The sequence below is a fragment of the Metopolophium dirhodum genome, chromosome 1 (assembly GCF_019925205.1).
Source record: "Metopolophium dirhodum isolate CAU chromosome 1, ASM1992520v1, whole genome shotgun sequence".
NCBI lineage: Eukaryota > Metazoa > Arthropoda > Insecta > Hemiptera > Aphididae > Metopolophium > Metopolophium dirhodum.
Window position 1 is genome coordinate 127,630,813 of NC_083560.1, and position 21,500 is coordinate 127,652,312.

A 21,500-nucleotide genomic window follows, 5' to 3' on the forward strand; every position below is an offset into this window, starting at 1 on the left:
CTAAAGTTGAAATTTCTCCCTGCGTCTCTATAAGAAAATTTTACGACCATTAGTACTCTCTGCTGCCTCTATATGAGGAAACTGCACCAAAACCCACATTAATAAAATACAAGTCTTACAATCAAAGATATTACATATAATATCCAACGCACCTTGGTTCATCAGAAACGAAGCACTTCACACTGACTTCAAACTCCCAACAATTAAAACATACAAAATCTCACGATCAACTTATTTGATCAACTAAACAATGCAAAGAGCGCAAAGATTCTTGTATATCAGCGACAAGCCTACCCTCCGACGGCTCAAGTTCGGGCGTCCTCATGAAGCCCTACCCAGGGGCGTATACAAGGGGGGGGATGTGGGGGTCAGATCCCCCCCCAATAGGCCTTTTTTTAAATTTTATAAAATAGTGTTCTTAATGACTTAATGTAAGGAAATTACAAGGAAAAAAAATGGCAAGGATATTTTGTAAATTTTTATTTTAACACATTCAACAATTAATTAAAAATAATTTACTTATTATTAATCAGTAATCATATATTTATTTCATATTCATATAATCGTATTATGTGATATTTGATAATATGTATATTATATATACAAGTATAATAAATTATTATAAGATAATAATATGTGGCAGACCAGCCACGGGCCGTCGCCAGTCGCCACCGTCACCGATATCAACGCGGCGGAGACGACGCCCGCATGTCCGTGCGTATAATAATACATTTTCTTATACATTAGAAAAAGAAATATAAAAATAGCTAAAAATAGCTTAAATAATAAATATTATTATCTAAAAACAAAAATCAACAACAAATATTATGTCAGTTGTACGAACAAGTCATAACAGATGTAATAGTACCAATGCCGATTGCCGAATTGAGTTAATTGTGCGAAAAATAAAATATAATGAGGAAACAACAATCTTTGAACAGTTTTATAACTACTTGTAGAATTTAAAATAAAATGTATTGAATATATATATGTTTTATCATTTATTAGGTATTTAAATGTGCACATACCTAGGTTTAGGTATTTTTATTCCATAATAATTTGTTTGCAACTGATCCCCCCCCCATACAAAAGTTATGTATACGCCACTGGCCCTACCTTAACACCAATAACTAATTTAAAATCACCTATATAATTAATTTTCTTTCATTTCTATTGTACCATTAAATATGTATCGATATAAATTATTGTAATTTGTTGTAAATAATTATGTATCATCAATTTATTGTTCAACTGTTAAAAATGTTAATTAATAATTAATATTATCAATAATGTCAATATTGTCAGGAACACTTAATAATAATAAAAAAAAAAAAATTAATATACCCTAACTCTGAACTAAATGCATTATTTGAATATACCTAATAAAATACATACGATTATAGAACAATTATTATTCATTTTAATAAATTATAATATTGTTAAATACATTTAATTAGATATATATAAATATATGCCCTTTTTTTTTTTTTTTTTTTTTTTTTTCCAGTTTTGAACCGACGACGCCGCGGGAACTGCTTACGCATTGCTTCCGCGACGCCGCCATCGTTTATTGGTTTATATAAAAAAAACAATATTATACATAAGTGGGGGAGTAGACGGGACATTTCTCCGACTTACCCCCCCGTTCATGGTTACATTCATTTACGTTAATTTACAACAATCTCCGTCTGGAGTTCTTCCTGATGATTTCTCGGGCCGACCGGAGTCAGGCGCCCTGGACTTCACGTTCGGGAAAGCCTATTCTAGAGCCGACCGTAGTCCGCCGCTCTGGTTAACTCGTTCTGGTGGTCGAAGATCCGGTATGGTCTGTCCCTCCCGTGGTGCCAGGATGGGTTGATGATGGAGTGACGTGGTCGGTGGCACCTCCGACATAAATATATGCCCTAAGAGATTAAGATATAACCTATATGTATAAAAATATAATATACCTGTGATTAAATTCTAAATTTTTAATAAACTTAAAGCAACTGTTTTTGAATTATGTGTAGTTTTATTATGTAATTTTTTAGTGTGACTTATTTTTGTGCTGAAATGAGCTCTAAAAAATGCTGTCAAGAACTTGTTTCATAAAGCGCCAAACATCTTCTCCTGTATAGCCGAACATTATTTTACCCTTTTTTTAAAACAAAGCATAAGATCTTAGTATACATATTAATATATTATAATACTTTACTTATTTATTCAAATTACCAAATAAACTTTAAATGTTAATTAATTTGTTAACAAATTTTCAACTTCAATTAAATCTTGCTTGCGTTTAATAGGAATTAATTTTTGATAAAGTTCTAGAAAGTCATTTCCTAATGAAATTTTGTGGTTGGTACTATGGATGTGAACCTTAATAAACTAGAGCAGTTCAAAGAGCTCTCTCTCTCTGTTTAGAGCATACACTAAAAGTTGTTCTTATCCATCATTGCTCATTGATGCTACCGGAACCGTTATAAAAAAATGTTCTATGCTCGGTCTTATAAAAACTCAAATGTTATACCTGAACTTGTATGAAGCTGAGACTAGTGTGATATGCCTCTTACATTGCTATCAACTATAGTTCGTAGTTGTACGTATTATTCTTCATTTAAATACTATATTAATGATGTTCATTACTTTTATTTGAAAATAATTCTCGTCATAGCTTTTGGTTACCAAAATCTTATATAATTAATAGATGTTTCTCATTATGAAAAATGTAACAAAATGGTCATCATTTAAAACAGTTTTCAAGCGAGTTAAAGAAATATACATTAGAGTAATAGGCTTGATAGTAAAAAGTCAAAGTATATCTGAGATTAAGACATTATTATTATCAATATTTGTGGTTCCCTCAAACGAAACCATTGGACTTAATGTTGAAACGGGCCCAAAACACCATGTTCAAAGCATAAAGAAATAATTGAAGCAGCTTCAGATGGATTCATTAATTCATAAATATTTTTCACCGAGATAAAATAGATCTCCGCGGTATTCTCCTATATAAATAGTAAAAATATTATTATATACTAATAGTAGCCCGGCGCATCGTCATCTTCGCTATTAATATCGTAGTCGTTGTCCTTGTCATCGTGGTCGTCTTCGTTTTTGATTTCGTACTCGTTGTGGTCGTCACCAGACTCCCCGTCATCGCAATTAAAGATGGGGTTTGGATTATCAATGTTATAAAGTACCCAAGCATGTTTAAAAACTCAACTGTTGTGTCCAAGTGATGATACTTACATCGTTTTTTAAGCATATTATTGTCGGTGGGAAATATACCAAATTCTTGTAGTTTATTGATCAAACTTAAACCGTTATTTAGATTTGACAACTCATTGAAATAAAATAAATTCACTGAATTTTGTTTGAAATCGTAGCCGGCAGGCGGAGGGAGGTCCCTCAAGTTTGGCGACGGGAGCCATTATACTTGTGTTACTTTTACTAACAAGATTAAGTTTACTTGTTAGGTCATGTTTTTATATTTGGAGACAAGTTGACCAGTTTCGCTAACCGTTTCCATTAGCAGGCCATACAATATCAGTTTTTCCGACGGATTAAATCCTCCAAAAAGTACTCTTGTGTGTGGTGTTTGAAGGATTCAGTCCTTGTAATAAATAATCCAGCAGAGTTAGTCCTACGGATCATGTCTCTTGGTTATCGACCTAATTAAAGAAACTGTATCCAGAGGGCTTTTATTATCATAAAATACGTAGACATATATGTAGAATATTCGTCGGTGTGACGAATAAATTAATACACGCATGGACATCGTTGGAAAAGAGTGCTTTAATAAACTTTACAAAAAACAGTACATTATGCATAAACCATAAGCGTGCACAGCCAATTTACCACTACTATTTTTGCCTTCATCCAAAATGTTTTCCTATCCACAATAATTGAAATGCTTGGCATGGGTTCACTTAAAATAATTTTTTTTAACAAATTATACTTTATTTTATAAAACTTTAAAAAAAAGTTGAACTTAAATGAAACGAATTAGAAGCGTCATAGTTCGATCTATAAAACAAGAGAGACTAACAATCTCAAAAACATGCAATAATTTAACAAATAATTTTTCAAAAAAAAAGAGAATTCTACAGTGGTCGATAGACTTGATGGAACATCATTGCAAATTTGGGGAATAATATCAAAAATGTGGGAAAGTTGATTTCAAGTAGACAGGACGACGAATTCAAATCTGTTTTCAGAATTGTTATCGCTTCAATAGATCAATTGGAATGTTTGGCAAAAAACACTTTTAAAATACTATATTGCGCGTGTGTTAGACACAAACAGAAAATCACGGTATCGAATCCCCTTAAGTATAACTCTAGTATTAGGGGAACATATTCCCCTCCCCTCCGATGTCGGCGTTGGTGTTAAACCTTGAAAACCAGCTCCAAAATCGAAGTTTTTTTAGCTTTTCGATAATTATTCAAAAACTATGAGTTTTATGAAAAAAAAATATTTGGTATATAATATAGAACGCTAAATTATCTACAAAATCAAGCTTAAAAATAATAAGTTCAGTCTAATATTAAGGTTCATATTTGACGTTAAAAAAGTTTTAAAAAACCATTTTTGAAGTATTTTAGTTTTTTTGTCATACCTTACAATTTGTAGAGATTGTAATTTTACATCTAACAGTGTTACATTCAATAATTTTGAGTTAGTATCAAGGCCAATAATAGATTCAATAACAGCCATCGGCTTTTGAGGAGATCCATCAACTTAAATTTAAGCTTATGCTAATTATTACATTGTATTATCTTTCTTGATGGAAAAACTGATAAAAGATGGTAAACATAATTTTTTAGAAAGACATTGGTTTGTGACTGTTCGTGCAACTGCCGTGAATCGTATGTCAAAGAAAACAATATCGCTACATCATTGACCACTACCAAAATTCAAAAACACTCGAAGATTAGAAATTCCAGTTTTTGATTTTAAACACAAATGTTTGTTATGCGAGGGGGATGCATCTGACGAGTTTTAAAAAAAAAGAAATTAAAAAACCCGTACATAAACGTGATCTGGTTCATTGTGTTGAAACACTAGTTTTCAAGGATAGTCTTTTGGAAACTGCAAGGAAACGAAATGATAAATGAGGCAGTGATGTTATTTTTTAGTGTTGTGTTGGTAATTTGTCAGATCATGTTGCAGCTGAAGGAAGATATCACGGTGCCTGCAGTAAACAATTTTTTTAACGTATTTCCACTCAGCAGAGCTCCAAAGGTCGACCAGAAAACGTTGAAGTAACAGCTGCTTTCGATTTTGTCTGTAATAATATTGAAAACATTGAAAATTAATGTCAATTTTCATTACGTGAAATTCTCAATGACTACAAACGATGTATACCAACTTAAAAAATTCTAAAAAAGACTTATTGATACACATGGCCAGGACATTTTGATAGCTACTTGAAGAAAAAGACAGCCCGTAATTTGTTTTAAAACGAGTATGTATAAATGAGTAAATATTTCAATATCAAAATCTACCTTGATACTCACTCAACTATTGAATGTAACACTGTTGGATGTAAAATTACAATCTCTACAAATTGTAAAGTATGACTTTTGTGGGTAGCACACCTTTGACCCTCGGACTCGCGAATTTGGATTTTGGGTAACTTTTCCGGTCTCTATCTACGACCGAGTTACACGATGAGCACTAGGGAATAGATGAACACTCGGGTTACAATATTACGTAATTATACGGACACGTCTTCGGACTTCGTACTATATTATAACATGTGCTTAACACTTCTTTTGAGTTAACTAAATTATCCGGCTTGAAGGACCAAATGTTTTGCTCTTGTTACAGGATGTACTCAAGAATCAAATTGTTTAGCTTATTATTTAAAACTTATTTACTAATTATTAATTATTATTACAACGGTCTCTTTTTATTTTTTTTAAAGTTTTTTTTTTTGTACTTTGATTTGTTTTGTTAAATGTTTATCTTGTAAAAATGATTATTTGTGTTTTGGTATATAGAACTTCATTGTTTGAATTATAATATACCGTTATTATTCATTGAAAATAATATTGTTTTCTTATATTTAAAGAAGTGGTAAAGTACTTTAACAACGATCATTAGGTGTTGTACCCTGACCTAGACAATCATTGGTCGATTATTTTACCACTCTATAAGTCAAAAACTTAATAGATAAACATTTTTTTTTTTTTGTCAATATAGAATACAAACACTAACATTATATGAAAAACAAAATTTTGAAGAGATAGGACTACTAGCACTGTCTGCCCTATAAAGGGTTAAATCAAGAAAATATACTACAATAGGAATCTCTGAATCAAAGTTTGATAAAATATATAAAATAAGTGTGCACTTTGTTCTCAGTGTGGTCAATTCGTCAATCTAGTGAATTTTAATTTTGACTCTATAAGACGTGTGGTTAGCCCTTGGCGCGTCTCTTTTGCGATAAAGTTAATTATTTGAGTGGCAGTTATTCAACTGTGCTAGGAAGATCCCATGTCTAATCCATTAATTTTATGCAGTTTAAGTTTTTCAAACTGTAGAAACGGATCATGATGCATCGCTAAGCAATATAGTTTAAAAAATTCTCATATTACTGTTAATCACAGTTTCAGATATATGTTCAAACATTCTATCCAAAACCTTTCTTTAAGACGTTCTCAGCTAATTTAACCTAACCTAACCAGTGGGTAATTACAAAATTAACTTGAAATTAAGCCTATGGCCTGTTCCGCGATGTACTCTTTCATTAAAAAAAAAAATCAAGAAAATCGGATGAGCAGTTTCAGAGAAAATTCGACACAAAAATTCCATTTCTCACATATACATAAATAGCGTACATTTAGCACGTAAATGAAATAGAATATAGAAATATAGATATATTTAAATTGTTGAATTTTACTTCTCGGAACAATTCATTGATGGTAGCTTAAAACCCACAGATTCTATAGATACTATCGCGGTCGGTCACGGGATTACACTAAATATCCCATGCAATTATACGTAAATAAATTAGCTTTGTTTTTTAATTTTTCAAGAACTGTATACTTATTTTTTATTAACAAGTGGTACTAAAACCGAAAAAGTGGTAAAAAAATTGGTGACGATAAGTTGAACGATGTGGATTTGTATGCGTTACAAAAAATTGGGACTTGCTTTTATAGTATGTATAGATTAACAACTAAAACTATAACAATTATAACCAATATAGCAACCTTACAATAAATAAAAATATATTATTAATGTTTATTTTTCTCCTAGACATATGGCGCCAATATTGTGTTATTGACTTTCACACTTCCTACGTTTCTGGTGGATTTTCCTAACATTTTCTATCTTAAGAACCTTGTCCTGACAATATTACAAACACAACAAAAAAAGAATAAACCGAATCGGTTAAGCCGTTTCGGAGCCAACCCGTGACAAAGATTTCTATTTCGCTTTTATAGTATAGATAGTATTTATTTTCTTTACTTTTTTTTAGGAAATTGCATTTCAAATGTTGTTACAGTGACTAAATTGTTGAAAAGAAAAATAGTTCAGTATAGGTAGTTACAATGCAATGCTATTTAGAAATTAGGTGGGTACTTTGTATACATATAGTTGCAAATATGCAACATGGACTTAAGTTCATATTTGAGACTTAATAAAAAATTAATATTTTTGTTAGTTTTCTCAAACTCAATGAGCATAAAGTAATATTAAAAGTCTTGCAGTGAAGGGTTAATACTTTAATATAGTGCACTGTTCACCAAACAACGTCAATAAATTTGACAATGACTCGTTTTAAAACAGTCAGTCGCGTACTCACACGTAGGCTCCTCGCAGTTAAAATGGACTTTAGAGGCCTCGATTTTAAACGTGAATTAATACGCACGTGAACACGAAGTCCGTGTACACGTGAACGAAAAATTTGTATTCACGTATACTGAATACACGTGAATTTAATATCCGTGTTCACGTATTTTAAGTTATTCACGTATTCACGTATTCCCGTATTCACGGATATTTGTGCATATATATATTATGTTATATAATATTATGGTGACCGGCCTTTATGAACTGCACGTATCGAGCGAATTAACTGATTACCATTTTTATTATATATTAGATAATAGATAAAGATACTTGTTTATATGAAATAAAACAAAAAATCTATCAATAGCTTATTAATATTTTGAATTTTTTTTCGTAATCTTATCCACACGTTGAATTATAGGCAAGTATACGGTGTTCCCAATATTCAATATTTTAATATATTTCAATATTGAATATTGTATTGTGGAGTTATTAAGAGGACGCCACACGGGCAAACGAAACCATGCAATTACCAAGAGAATGCGCTGTTAGGTGTTTTCGTGATCCGCAAGCACGCGACGTTTAAGCCGCGCCCACTACACACAGCCGTGTAACGACCGACGAATTGCTCGTTCGGGAGCGTTGTTTATTATCTTATGAACGTTCGTCCGTGATGTGTCGAATCGAAATAAAATGCATACACCTAAATTCATTGCCACCATAATATTTTAAATATTCGCTCTTATGCACTAACCATCTTTTAATTAAAGCCACTGTCTGCCCAATTGTATACCTATTTGTATATAACAATATTATGTTGCCAAGAAAATCTAGTTTCTACCGTACCTTTAATTGTAGTACTATTAGTACTAACATTTTAGGTATTCGAGTTGACAATATTTTACACGTACAATAACTTACGATTTACATTTTGTTTGTAAAAATATCAATATAGACATAACTATTATGTATTTAATTTTTATACTTACCCATATTTTCGAATGTATTACCATAAAACCATTGATTATAATACATATTATTATTTATATTATTCTATATTACACTGAGGACGCTAAACCAGCGAAAATACCGTACAAAAACATGCCAATTTTGTTCCAATAATACGGCCAACTGAATGGTTTTAGAGCAAAATACCTTAATTAAAAGTTGTAGAAGAGAGTTATATCGGATGACGAATAAGACTCGATTTTTGATATTTTAATTTTTTATACCAATTATTCGCAAGTAAAAAACTGAAAACGCAAAACGATTTTATCAAACTCTTGAGTGGGATAAGTCGTTTATTTTATCAACAAATTATAAATTCGATAAGCAAATGGTAACTTTACTAGCAAATGGTAACTTTACTAGCAAATATTTGCACAGTTGACTTTTTTCTATACTGCGTGTTCGTCAAATATTACACTCACATTTTTACAATAATGGGCAAAAAAAGAAGTTGGGTATGGGAATATGCTAAACGAAAAGGAGATAAAGCATATTGCGAATTATGTGATGAAGATGAAAATAATGAATACTCTTGTGTTGGTGAAACAACTGGGTCTTTAATAAGACATTTAAACATTATGCATAAAGTATATCAGCCAGAAACATCAACATCTAAGAGGTATGCATATTAGAAAATAATCATTATACATTTTGGCCTATTATTTGCCGTGAATTTACTTTTTTTTGTTATTATCACAAAAAATATGAAATTTGAGCGGAAAATTAGAAAATTAACAAAACTTAACGACCATATTAACTTTTCTAATGTAACCTTAGCGCTTTTGACATAACTTTCAGTCTTTTAATAGTTGATGTGAATGACAGAATGCGCTTATCGTTATCATTTATTGTTTATTGCTATATTCATTCGCACAATTATTTGTTTGTTGATATTTTAAGTATAAATTTGGACGATAAATTAGATATTTATATGAAGAATAACGATTTAGTTTTTTAATTATAGTTAAATAATATTTTTTGTAGGGATTTGAAACTTATACAAAATATACTATACTTACATACTTATACTAATATGATAAAATATAGGTACTTATTTTCTTAATATAATGTTGGCTGACAGTCCGTCTCCGATCAAAATCGTTTTTCGTATACAATGATATATTATTTTTAAGGACAGTAAAAATGCTTGGATTTTCTTCAACAGTAACTTTTCTGATAGAAAACTGAATCTAGTTGGTACTTTGGGGGGTCAAAAGTAAAGATTTCCCAGTAGTTTTCAAAAGCGACGTGAAAAACAAAAAAAAAATTAAGGAAAAACGGGAATTTTTACGCAAAATCGATTTTTAACAAAATTTATTTTGGTTTTTGGTGTAACTCTAAAACAAATAACCATAGATGCATGAAATTTTCACCGGTTGTTTATATTTGCAATTTCTATACACGATAAAGTTTTGAAAATAATTTGACTTTTTTTGAGCTGTTTACAGGCATTGTCAGTTTTCAATTTTTTTTGGTTTTTTTTCTATAAATATCAATAAAATTGTATTAGTTGGGTAAAAAAGCGTGAAAATTGAATGCAAGGCTCCTAATATATAGTTACAATAGCAGTTGAAAAATATTAAAAATACATAGGCACAATTTTTTTTTATAAGCATTTAAGGTTCGAATTTTGACAAATTTTATCAAATTTAAAATTTAATAATTATTTTGTAGTTAAAAATTTATAAAATGTTCAACTTTTAAAGCTAGGGATTCAAAATTTAAAACAAGGTTCCACGTAAATAGTTTGTATATAAATTACTTTATTCACCTTAATATCATCAAATATACTTAGTAATATCATAGGCTGACTGACCGTTTTCGCTCAGAATTGTATTTTTCATACAATGATATTATATCATTGAATTCAAATTAAACACCATCCATTACAGTAACCCACGTCTTGTAACCTACTGTACAGCAGAGCGACATCCACTTACCCACCTTTTTTTTAAATTTAATTGTACTTAATTTGTTTTATATATTTTATTATACTTATTCAACCAACTCGTATCTATAGGTTGATTTCATCAAATAATTTCGAAGCAATTGACTCTTTAGAAGACACAGATTCATTAACAAACAGCCAACCGTCATCTTCAAGTACCGATAACAGTCTTACACAACCAAGTCAACATAATATAATACCAAGAAAGCGTCGCCGTCTTTTGGCACATGATAGTGATACTGATCGTAAATGTAGCCCTGACAGAACAGAGTTAATTCATAAAGCGTTGGCCAAACTTATTTGTATGAACCAATTACCGCTATCTTTTTGTTCAAGCTCTGGATTCCATCAATTTATGGCCATCGTAGAACCAAACTATAAAGCAATTAAAGAGGAAGCATTAAAAAAAGACTACACTTTTTTAAGTCAACCGTCGAAGAAAAAATACGAAATGATTTAAAAGCTGTTAAAAGTGTTGTATGCACATCAGATTGTTGGTCCTCATTGGCCCAACATTCTTATATAACTATAACTGCACATGCTTTAAATAATGATTGGTCTCCGATGTCATTTACTTTAACAACCCAAGAAATGGAAGAACGTCATACAGCTATAAACATAACAGAAAAATTAGAAAATGTATTCTCCAACTGGGAAATTAAAGATAAAGTTACGACTGTTATAACAGATAATGCAAAAAATGTAGTAAATGCCGTTCAATTACTTTCTAATACCAATAATAATATTATTTCAGATGTGACGTGTGCAGCTCATAGCTTACAACTATCTATTAATAAAGCATTAAAAGAAGATTCAATTTCTGAAATAATTAATCAAAGCAGCAGGCTAGTAGGACATTTTAAACATTCGAATTTGGCAAAACAATCTTTATTAAGTAAACAAAAACAATTAGGTATGCCTGAACAGTCTTTATTGCAAAGTTGTAAGACACGGTGGAATTCAATCTACTTAATGCTGGAACGTATTTTTGAAAACAGGTGTCCAATTTCTGCTGTGATGGCTGATCGATCTATAACTTCCACACACATAGCCCAAAAATTAGAAATCTTAGAGCATCAATGGTTAAAAATAGAAACTCTTGTCATTCTTCTTAAGCCATTGAAAGTTATTACGTCGCTTCTATGTGGAGAAAATCATTCACCGACTTCAATTGTAAGGCCATTGCTCAAAAATTGTTAAACGACCATTTAAAACTACAGGATAATGACGACCAAAGTATAACTTATTTTAAGCAAACCATTATTTCTGATATTAAAGAACGGTTTAATCTTGAGTGGGATTCAAAAAGCAGAGTTTCTGCGCGACAAATCGCATCATTCTTGGATCCAAGATATAAAAATTTGGAACATGAACCCATAATTGCACGAGAAAGCATTCGATCATCTGTTATCAATTTATTAAATAATACTGAAATTGATGCTTATAATGTAAGTACACGACGCGAACCATCAATTCATAAAAGTGCACTCAAGTTCCTCTACGGTGATGATGTTTCTGAAGTCAACGATTTGACGACCGAGTTTCAAAATTATTTAGCTGAACCTCAATTAAAGTTCGATTTGAATCCATTTGTGGTGGAAATCTAGAGAAGATAAATATCCGGGAATCGGAATACTGGCAAAAAAATATTTATCAATACCCGCCACATCAGTGAGTTCCGAACGATGTTTTTCTACAGCTGGTAACGTGGTAAATTCAAAAAGAACATCATTATTAACAAAAAATGTTAATTTATTGGTTTTCTTATACCAAAATCGAAATTTAATACCATAATAATAATATTATTGTTATACTTAATTATTTATAAATTGTTATTTTTTTATATTCATAAAAGTTTCGTCATTATGATGAATACATTTTTTATAATTTATCAATATATACTGTTATAATTAATCCTTAATCTTGTGATAAATCTAATAATTGTGTGAAAATCGTTGTTATAAAATTTATAATATTTTGTATATTTAATATACAAAATGCTTTTGTTAAATTGTCTCTAGATTTTGTATATCTTTATAAGAAAATAGCATGGCTAATAAAGCATATATTAAAACACTAAAATACGTGATTACGTGTATACGTGAATACGTGAATATTCGTGTACACGTGAATAATTACACGTGTACACGGATTTTTTAAATACACGGTTTTATATATTCGGATGTTAATTTCACGTGAATACGTGTACACGTGAAATAGAGAGCTCTACTCTAGTCCGGGTCACGAAAACTGGCGACTGATCTTAGCGCCCCCAGTGGTGTATTTTTGTTAGGGCTATCCACGGCCATCTAGATAAGTCTGGCAACTCGACGATTTTCGTGTGCCGTTAAGCCGGGTTTACATTGGTAGAGTATTTGGTAGAGTACACTAGCCTACTATTTTGTCTACTCACTCTACTCTACTAGTTTTAGTAGAGTAACTGTTTACACGAAGCTAGTATTTAGTACTAGAAGAGAGTGCAGTTGATGTGTAAACTCACGCCGTCACGGTTAGGTTTGATCAACTTCAAAACATCAAATAAACAAATATGGATATCGTACGTCGTCGTCATTGTCGAAAATTATTAAAGAAATGCCTTCGAGTGGTTACAACTGCGTTAGTAAACGATATTTTAGAATTCATTGATGAGAGTAATGAAGAAAAACGAATTTGGGTTCGAGAGTGGATAAAAAGAAGAACAGTACTTGGTGCATCAGAAAATCTTCTTACTGAACTAGCTTTAGAGGATCCAGAAGAGTACAGGCTGTGTTTAAGAATGACAAATGAAAATTTTGAACAATTATTGAATTTGGTATCACCAACTATTCAAAAACAGGACACTATTCTTCGAGATGCACTACCAGCGCGCATTAAGCTACAAATAACATTGAATTATTTAGCGACTGGTAATAGTTACCGAACCCTACAACATTTCTTTAGAGTGTCAATTCCCGCAATATCTAAATTTTTACCAGAAGTTTGTGACGCCATTTATCAAGCCCTGGAACAATATATTAAGGTATTTTTCTTTAAAATTATTTCGTACATAGGTACAATATATTTTATTATATATTAACAAAATATAGAACATTTACAATATTATATTAGTTGAAAATGAGACAATGTTAAGACTATAACTAATACCAACTACAATAAAAATGATTTTTATTCTTTTTAAGTTCAAAACATTTTAACATTATGGAGTGAAAAATTAGATAAACAAAAAAAATCCCATTTGGGGAAAATTAAATTTAAATCAATGACCAGGCTTTTGCGATGATATTGTCCCTGTTATCTTCATCATGTTTGTTGCCTGTGTTGGCTGATAGTAGAGTGTATTGGGTAGATGTATCTTGATCAGTTGCTATATTGTATTGTGTAGATGTATCTTGATCAGTTGCTATATTGTATTGTGTAGATGTATCTTCATCAGTTGCATAAAAAGATTGTGGTGACGTAGAATGAAAACTGTTTGACCCAGACTGTTCTGCTAATCGATACTTGGTCAAAAGAGACTGTATATCACTTTGAGCCAAAATAGCTTGCCTTGGTGACAACTTATTAAGTGCTGCAATAACGTACTGGCCAAAAGCATCATTATCACTTATTTCAGTGGAATCCATTTTATTTAAATCATTTTGAATATTACGCAATTCTGTAATTGCTGTTGTAAAATGATGTAGCTTCCTTTTTTTAGCTGATGTTTTTGTAACTATTGGAGTTTTTGCAGTTGGTGTTGTAGGCACTTGTGGGTTTCCAGCAACTACAGTTGTTGTCACCGGCGTTGTAGACATTTCTGTGTATTCACCTGTTACATTTTCCAACAGCCCTCCTTCGTTACCTTGGTTAATTAAAAAAACAAAAATAAATAAATGTACACAGTTGTATTACATTGTATGGTAATTATTCAAATAATAATATAATAATTAAATATTTAGATGCCAAAAACTTATGAAGAATGGAAAAGCATTGCGAAAGGCTTTGAAGATACATGGAATTTTCCTAAATGCTGCGGAGCAATTGACGGCAAACATGTGTTGATAATGGCACCTCCTAACTGTGGAAGTGAATATTACAACTATAAGGGTTGACCATAACTATTGTTTTACTTATGTATCAATCGGCAGCAAGTGGTCAGAATCGGACGGTGGTATTCTCCAAAATTGTGAACTTGGACAACTTTTGCAAAAAGATCTGCTTCCATTAGGATATTGCGTTGTAGCCGATGATGCATTTCCGTTGCGACATTATATGATGAAACCATATAAATGTTACAGAACAGCTCTAACTGTACCTCAAAAAATTTTTAATTATCGCTTAAGCAGAGCAAGACGTATTGTAGAAAATGCTTTTGGCATTTTGGTTAGCAGATTTCGAGTATTTGATAAAAAAATATATTGCAATTTAAAAACAGTGAACAAACTTGTACTAGCTGCGTGCGCTCTTCATAACTTTCTACGAAAATCTTCCTCTACATACCTACCACCTGGCTCTATTGATGAAGAAGATATATCGAGTGGTTTAATGAGAGAAGGTCGCTGGAGAACGGAAATAATTGAGCTTCGAAATTTGGAAAGTCATAGGGAAAGAAGAGCATCAGACTTGGCCAACAAAATACGCGATAATTTGAAAAATTATTTTGTAAATGAAGGAGCTATACCTTGGCAATATAGGCATATATACTAATAAATATGTATAGAGTCTAGACTAATAGTATCTGTTTAGTTAATTTAATTAGTTTAATTATATTATAATATGTTATAATATTTTGAAAAAATTGTACCAAAATGCATTGGTTTATTGTAAGTAATTAAACTAATTAATTAATAAATAACTAACTGTTTTTACTAGTAGTATCTGTTTAATTAATTTAATTTTCAATTATATTATGTATTATACCATCTGAAAAAATATTCGGTACAACATGGGGCAAGTAGAAAAATAAAAAAAACACATAGAAGGAATAATTTGTATAGTTTAAATGCAACAGAAATTAATAAATCAAACCTTACCTAAAAAAAATGTTATATTGAAAATACCTCTAGAATAATTAAACTTAAAGTTATTTATAATAGAATTTCAAAACTGCCCCATGTTGGCCTGGTTAACGGTACCATTTCTAAAAATTTTAGTATTTCCAATATTTTAACATTCATCTTCTTAAAACTATAACTAAATACTGTTAGTTATATTATACATTTATAATATGTCTAAATATTTATACTTATTTAATTCAATGAAAACTTTAAAACTAGTTGTTTTAACAGCATATTTTGGTAAAATAGTCATAATTTGTAAAATTGACTGTACTTCAAGTTACATTAACAATTAAACTCAAATTAAAGAGGAAAATCAGTTAAGTAATATCAATAAAATAAATATTACTTACCTCCACTTTCTGCATTGTCCTGTGTACAACCAATTTTCACAGACTTGACATTTTTCATGAATGAATCCATCAATTTGAACCATTTTATATTTGGAACATATAGATCATCAACACCACTACCAGACTTCTGTGATTTTTTTATTTTTAATAGTTCTTGGTTGTAAGTACACCTTAAGTTTTTTATTTTTTGTTTCAATTCAGTCACGCCAAAATTATCTTTTTTAAGTGTCTTGACGATATCTTCGTAGGCAGCGTCTCTCATTAATTTATTTCTATAATCTTTAGAACCAATATTCCATATACACTCATGCTTTTCATACAATTCCACCAGCGCTATCGTGTCACTTTCAGACCACTTCATTTTTAAAAATTATTAAAACCTTTTTTATAATGAAGTAAAATGATGTAATACAATACGATCAGAAATGTAGAATAGTATTATATTATAAGGTTTAAAAACATTAAACAAAATTAAAAATGTTTACAAAGTTTAAAAATAAATATAATCCATGTGCCGGTTCAGGCGATATCAACAATATTTTACTTTACTATACCAAAAATAGACTGTTTACACCAGTAGAGTGGTGGTAGAGTACAGTAAAAACGATGGTGGGGGTAAAAGCAAGTAGAGTGTACTTTACCACAGTGGTTAACTACTCTACTATACCGATTACTATCTTTAGTACTCTACCTATACTATTCCTGAGTGTTTACATTATGCTAGAAACGGTAGAGTACTCACTCTACCGTCGTACTATACCGAATACTCTACCAATGTAAACCCGGCTTTATTGTAAACAGGATCGGGGGAATGCTATGTGGCGCTATCTACTTACAAATTAAAAAGACAAATGAAAAAGTATAATATAATTAATTATGCATAATAAATAGTAACAAGTAATATCTTTAATATAGTTGTTTAACACTTTAACAACAGTGTATAAATATTAAGAGGACGCCACACCGAAAGCGAAACGTATACAATGACCGAGAGAACGCGCTGTTAGGTGTTTTCGCGATGCGTAAGCACGCGACGTTTAAGCCGCGCCCACCACTCGTCGTCGGCGGCCGGCCGACGATTGTGCTCATTCAGAGCGGTGATTATTATATTCTCAACCTTCGTCTGTGGAGGATCGCGTAAATATAAAATGCATGGGTACACGTTACACGTACATTATGCCGCATTGCCGCCGTAATATTTTTAATAATCGCGCGTACTTACGCGACCTGTATTTATTGCATTTTTAGATACTTACTCAATAATAAATATATACAATATACTTATACAGTAAATAATATCTAATTTATAACAGTAACCTTTTTAGTAAGTAAATAAGGTAATATTTAATTGAATATATACAAAGATACGATTCAGATATGAATTTGATAATAAAGAAAATAATAGTTACTGTTTAGTTTTTTCTACCATATTATTTATCCAAAACTCTTCATCAAATTGTATTTGTTGGATTTTTGTCCGATTTGTAGTGTGAATTATAAAATAGCATAACTTTTATTGCGTTATAAGTATTTAAATTATTTAAAACAAAATACAAATTTTAGCATTTGGTAAAAGTTTTAAGCTTCTACAACTAGTATAGGTACTTACCTATTATTTTAATTATAACAAAATTCAAAATTGTATTTTTGATTTCGTGAAAATAAAACTTCAGCCATTCGTAACATTTTTAAATGGTATTACCCTCGTATTTTTTAGTAATTATTGTAAACAGAATTTATGGACAATCTTCTTGTACCTATTCAATTTTCAAATCTTAGCTATAGATATGAACTTTTTCCTACATTTTTACTACAAAATAATTTCCAAATATTCGTGAATTTGAACCTCCCCAATGTACCAACGATATTCACTTTCCCATCAAACAAGATACTGAAGTCGAAAATCGAAGCATTATTTCGACTACTTATGTAGCTATCGTGTTATCGTTATGCCGCATAAATGTACGTGTCCGCACGCCGTATTCACGAGAGAGGCACATTATTATGCTACCGACGGTTGTGTTTGTAACATAAATTCAGTTTATTATGAGAATGTGATATTTTTAATGAGTAAATTAATATGTATAAAGATTTTAATTAGAAGGATACCTAATAATAGTATAGGTATTTACAATATAATGTATTATATTACATAGTATACTTGGTCTATTTAGGTATATAGGTACATTTATATACTATTTAAATTGTTAGTCACTTGTTTATTTTTTCTTTTATATAAGTGGGTTCTCTTATGTCTGATATAAGAAGTCTTTTCCCATATAGCGGATCAACAATTTCTGGTAAAATACACTCTGTATAAAACCTAAAAAACATACATTCATAATTTATTCATTATACAAATATATTTAACTCGATAAAACTTTAAATTCCTTACAAATTCAACTTTTGGACCATTTTTTCTTCCCAAAATGTTTTATCGTAATAAATATGTTCTACACTTGTCCATTTTTTAGTATAAACAACAAAATAACAAACATTTCTACGTGTTATATGAAGTTGACCTATAACTTGATAATAGTATTGATGATCATTTTTTAACTTGAGTGTATTTTCTTGTGTTATATAACAATATGACAACTAAATAAAAAAGGTTCATTCTTATAATACATATAAATATTAAATATATACATGATTATATATATATATATATATATAATAGTATTATAGTTAAAACACAGCTTACAAGTTTATTATTTACGGCATCAATACTGTTTTCGCTATCTTTTGCTGTGTATGGACATTTGATTTCTACAATAGCTTGATCTCCAACCAAACCATCTATAAACAAATAAATGAAAAATATTATTATATAATGTTATTCATTATTATTATTAATTAAATATAAATGTGTAATTTTTATCGGTACTAAATGTTTAGGTACTAAATTAATTTATGACATAGACACATAGTCAATAACAAAAAATAACCTGGACTTGCTGCTAAGTATGGAAAAATAGTATCTATAACAAGACCACATAATTGAACATCAAGCTTAATGATTTCCTTCAGTTTTTGTCTAGCTTCATGTTCCATATTATGTCCATAAGTCATTTGTTTTGATGTAACTGGAGGCTTATAAAGTATACTATGGACTTTGGTCTTGCAGCTGGTCGCTGGTGTTTGGTCGCATTTTGCAAATTTCACCAAACCGTGAAGCTGTCAACCTGATTTTTCGTTCTTGAAACCAATTGGGATTCAAGTTTTGGTCCCTCGTATCAATTTCTATTTGTTTTGTTGTCAACTGTATGCAGATATTGAATAAATGTATTTTTCTTTTCCTGTAGTTCATCTTCGTCTATAGTATCCATAAGGGGTTCAGCTAACCCATAATGACTGTCAGGACCTTTTGATCGGGCACTAACCATTTTTTTCCTATACCTTTTTTGATAATTATTTAATATCCGTAGGTTTACAGTATTCAACCTTATACGATCGGTATTTTTTATAAACTTTTTACCGATTTTTCCTGAAATTGATGTGAAAATTAATAGCATATAGAGCATACTAGTATGTATCTATTTTTAATTACCTGGACTAAAATTCATAATTTTCTTATGTATTGTGCGTAAATATGTTCTGGAATTAAAGGAAATAATAGCTGCTTTTACCCGGGTCGAATAATTATTACTTTGCGAAAAATTAATTCTTTTTCCGCCCACGTATTTATTGATAATTGAGTTAAATTGTTCGCATATATTATTATCTAGATCTTCAATTAAACTGGAGCTATTATTTACTAAACTAGATGTAATTTTGTCTATTTCTAGTAAAATACCACATCGTAATGCTTCTGGTACCATGATGATTTCACCTATTTTTGACCCTTTACAAAAATAAGAATTACATTCTTGGTGTTGTCCAAATCTATGATAAGGTGCATTCTTCAAATCGTATTTAAGATCTGAAAACATTTTTATAACGTTAGTAAGATTAATTTTAAAAACGTACACAAAAATATTATATTATACAAATTACCTGCAATTTTCTGATTTTTTGATTTATCCAATATATTTTTTTGATAAGTTATTGCTTTAGTAACATCAGACCGAAATCTTAAAATATTAGTCACTATAAATTTTCGTATTGTTACTCAGTTTTTGTAGCGAGCATTTTAAGTTTACTTATATAATTGCGCAGTAAGTGATTTCGACATTCGATTTTTTCTATCATGAATCTAGGGCCATATGGTAAAATCTCATTTAGACGTTTCACAACACTACTGTCTCCGTCACCTATTACAAAAATCATAAAATATTGTTTAAAATGTCAGTGTACTAACCAATATCTATTGTATAGAATCAAAAACGATTTCTGAGCGGAGACTGAGCTACTAGCCTATTTTGATTTAGTTTATAACAATTTGAACTTTAAACACTTATACACAAACTAGTAATAACAGTTATAAATAATTTTATAAAAACCCATACATCATTGTAAAACCAATAAATTGCTGAGCTCAGAGTTTAACAGCTTAGGAAAATAATTGTAATTCATTATTTGGTAAGTTAATATAACATATAATATTACCAATAACCTTATTAAATTTGAGTCCATGCATTTCAATGCTTTTTGAAAAACCTTCCGCTGTACCATCGGCCTCTATTGCAGTGGACGCTTGTTTCCAATTAAGAAAGCAATTATGTTTTGGAATTTCTTGGCTTATAGATTTCGATCTCTGGCACACTGCACAGTACCGAATTTTAATGCCGACAAATAAAACTTTACCAGTTTTGTACCCAATTATTGTAGCCTAAATAAACAATTTTAAGAGAACGCTACACTGGTCATTTTCAGCAGTAAAAACACGTCCACGGAAAACAAACGAAAGGGCATCAAAAAGTGGTTTTAGAGTAAAAATAATTATTATGAAAATTATAGAGAACAATATTTTGGAGGGAACCTTATAGGTTTTTTTCGAAATATTAACTATTAAAAAAGTTACAGTTGTTTAAAAAATTTAAAAAAAAGGGTTTTTGTGCCTTTAATATCTAGCTGTGTATTTAGATTAATACAAAACCCCTGTGAGGTTCCCTCCGAAATATTGATCTCTAAAAAATTTAATATAGGTATTTTTACTCTGAAACCACTTTTTAATGGCTTTTCGTTTGTTTTTCGACAGCATGTTTACATCGTTAGAATTGACTTTTCATTGCCATCATGTGCTGCCAGTTGCCACCTCAGTGTTGCCATGTTTCTAAAATGATATCGTATACGGCCTTCAAAATTATCGTATTGTTCAATAAATTATCGTATCTTCAAAAATTTAACTAAAATTTTGCTCTAATATAAATACTATACATCTTAAGTCTTAACGACTTCAATTAAATATAGTTTGTAAAAAATATAATA

At 30.4% G+C, this 21,500-nt stretch overlaps 1 pseudogene; it reads right to left on the bottom strand.

Annotated features, from left to right (window-relative positions):
- Positions 1 to 1,488: 1,488 nt before the first annotated feature.
- LOC132937113 (uncharacterized) lies at positions 1,489 to 21,121 on the bottom strand (annotated as a pseudogene).
- Between the last annotated feature and the right edge of the window lie 379 nt (positions 21,122 to 21,500).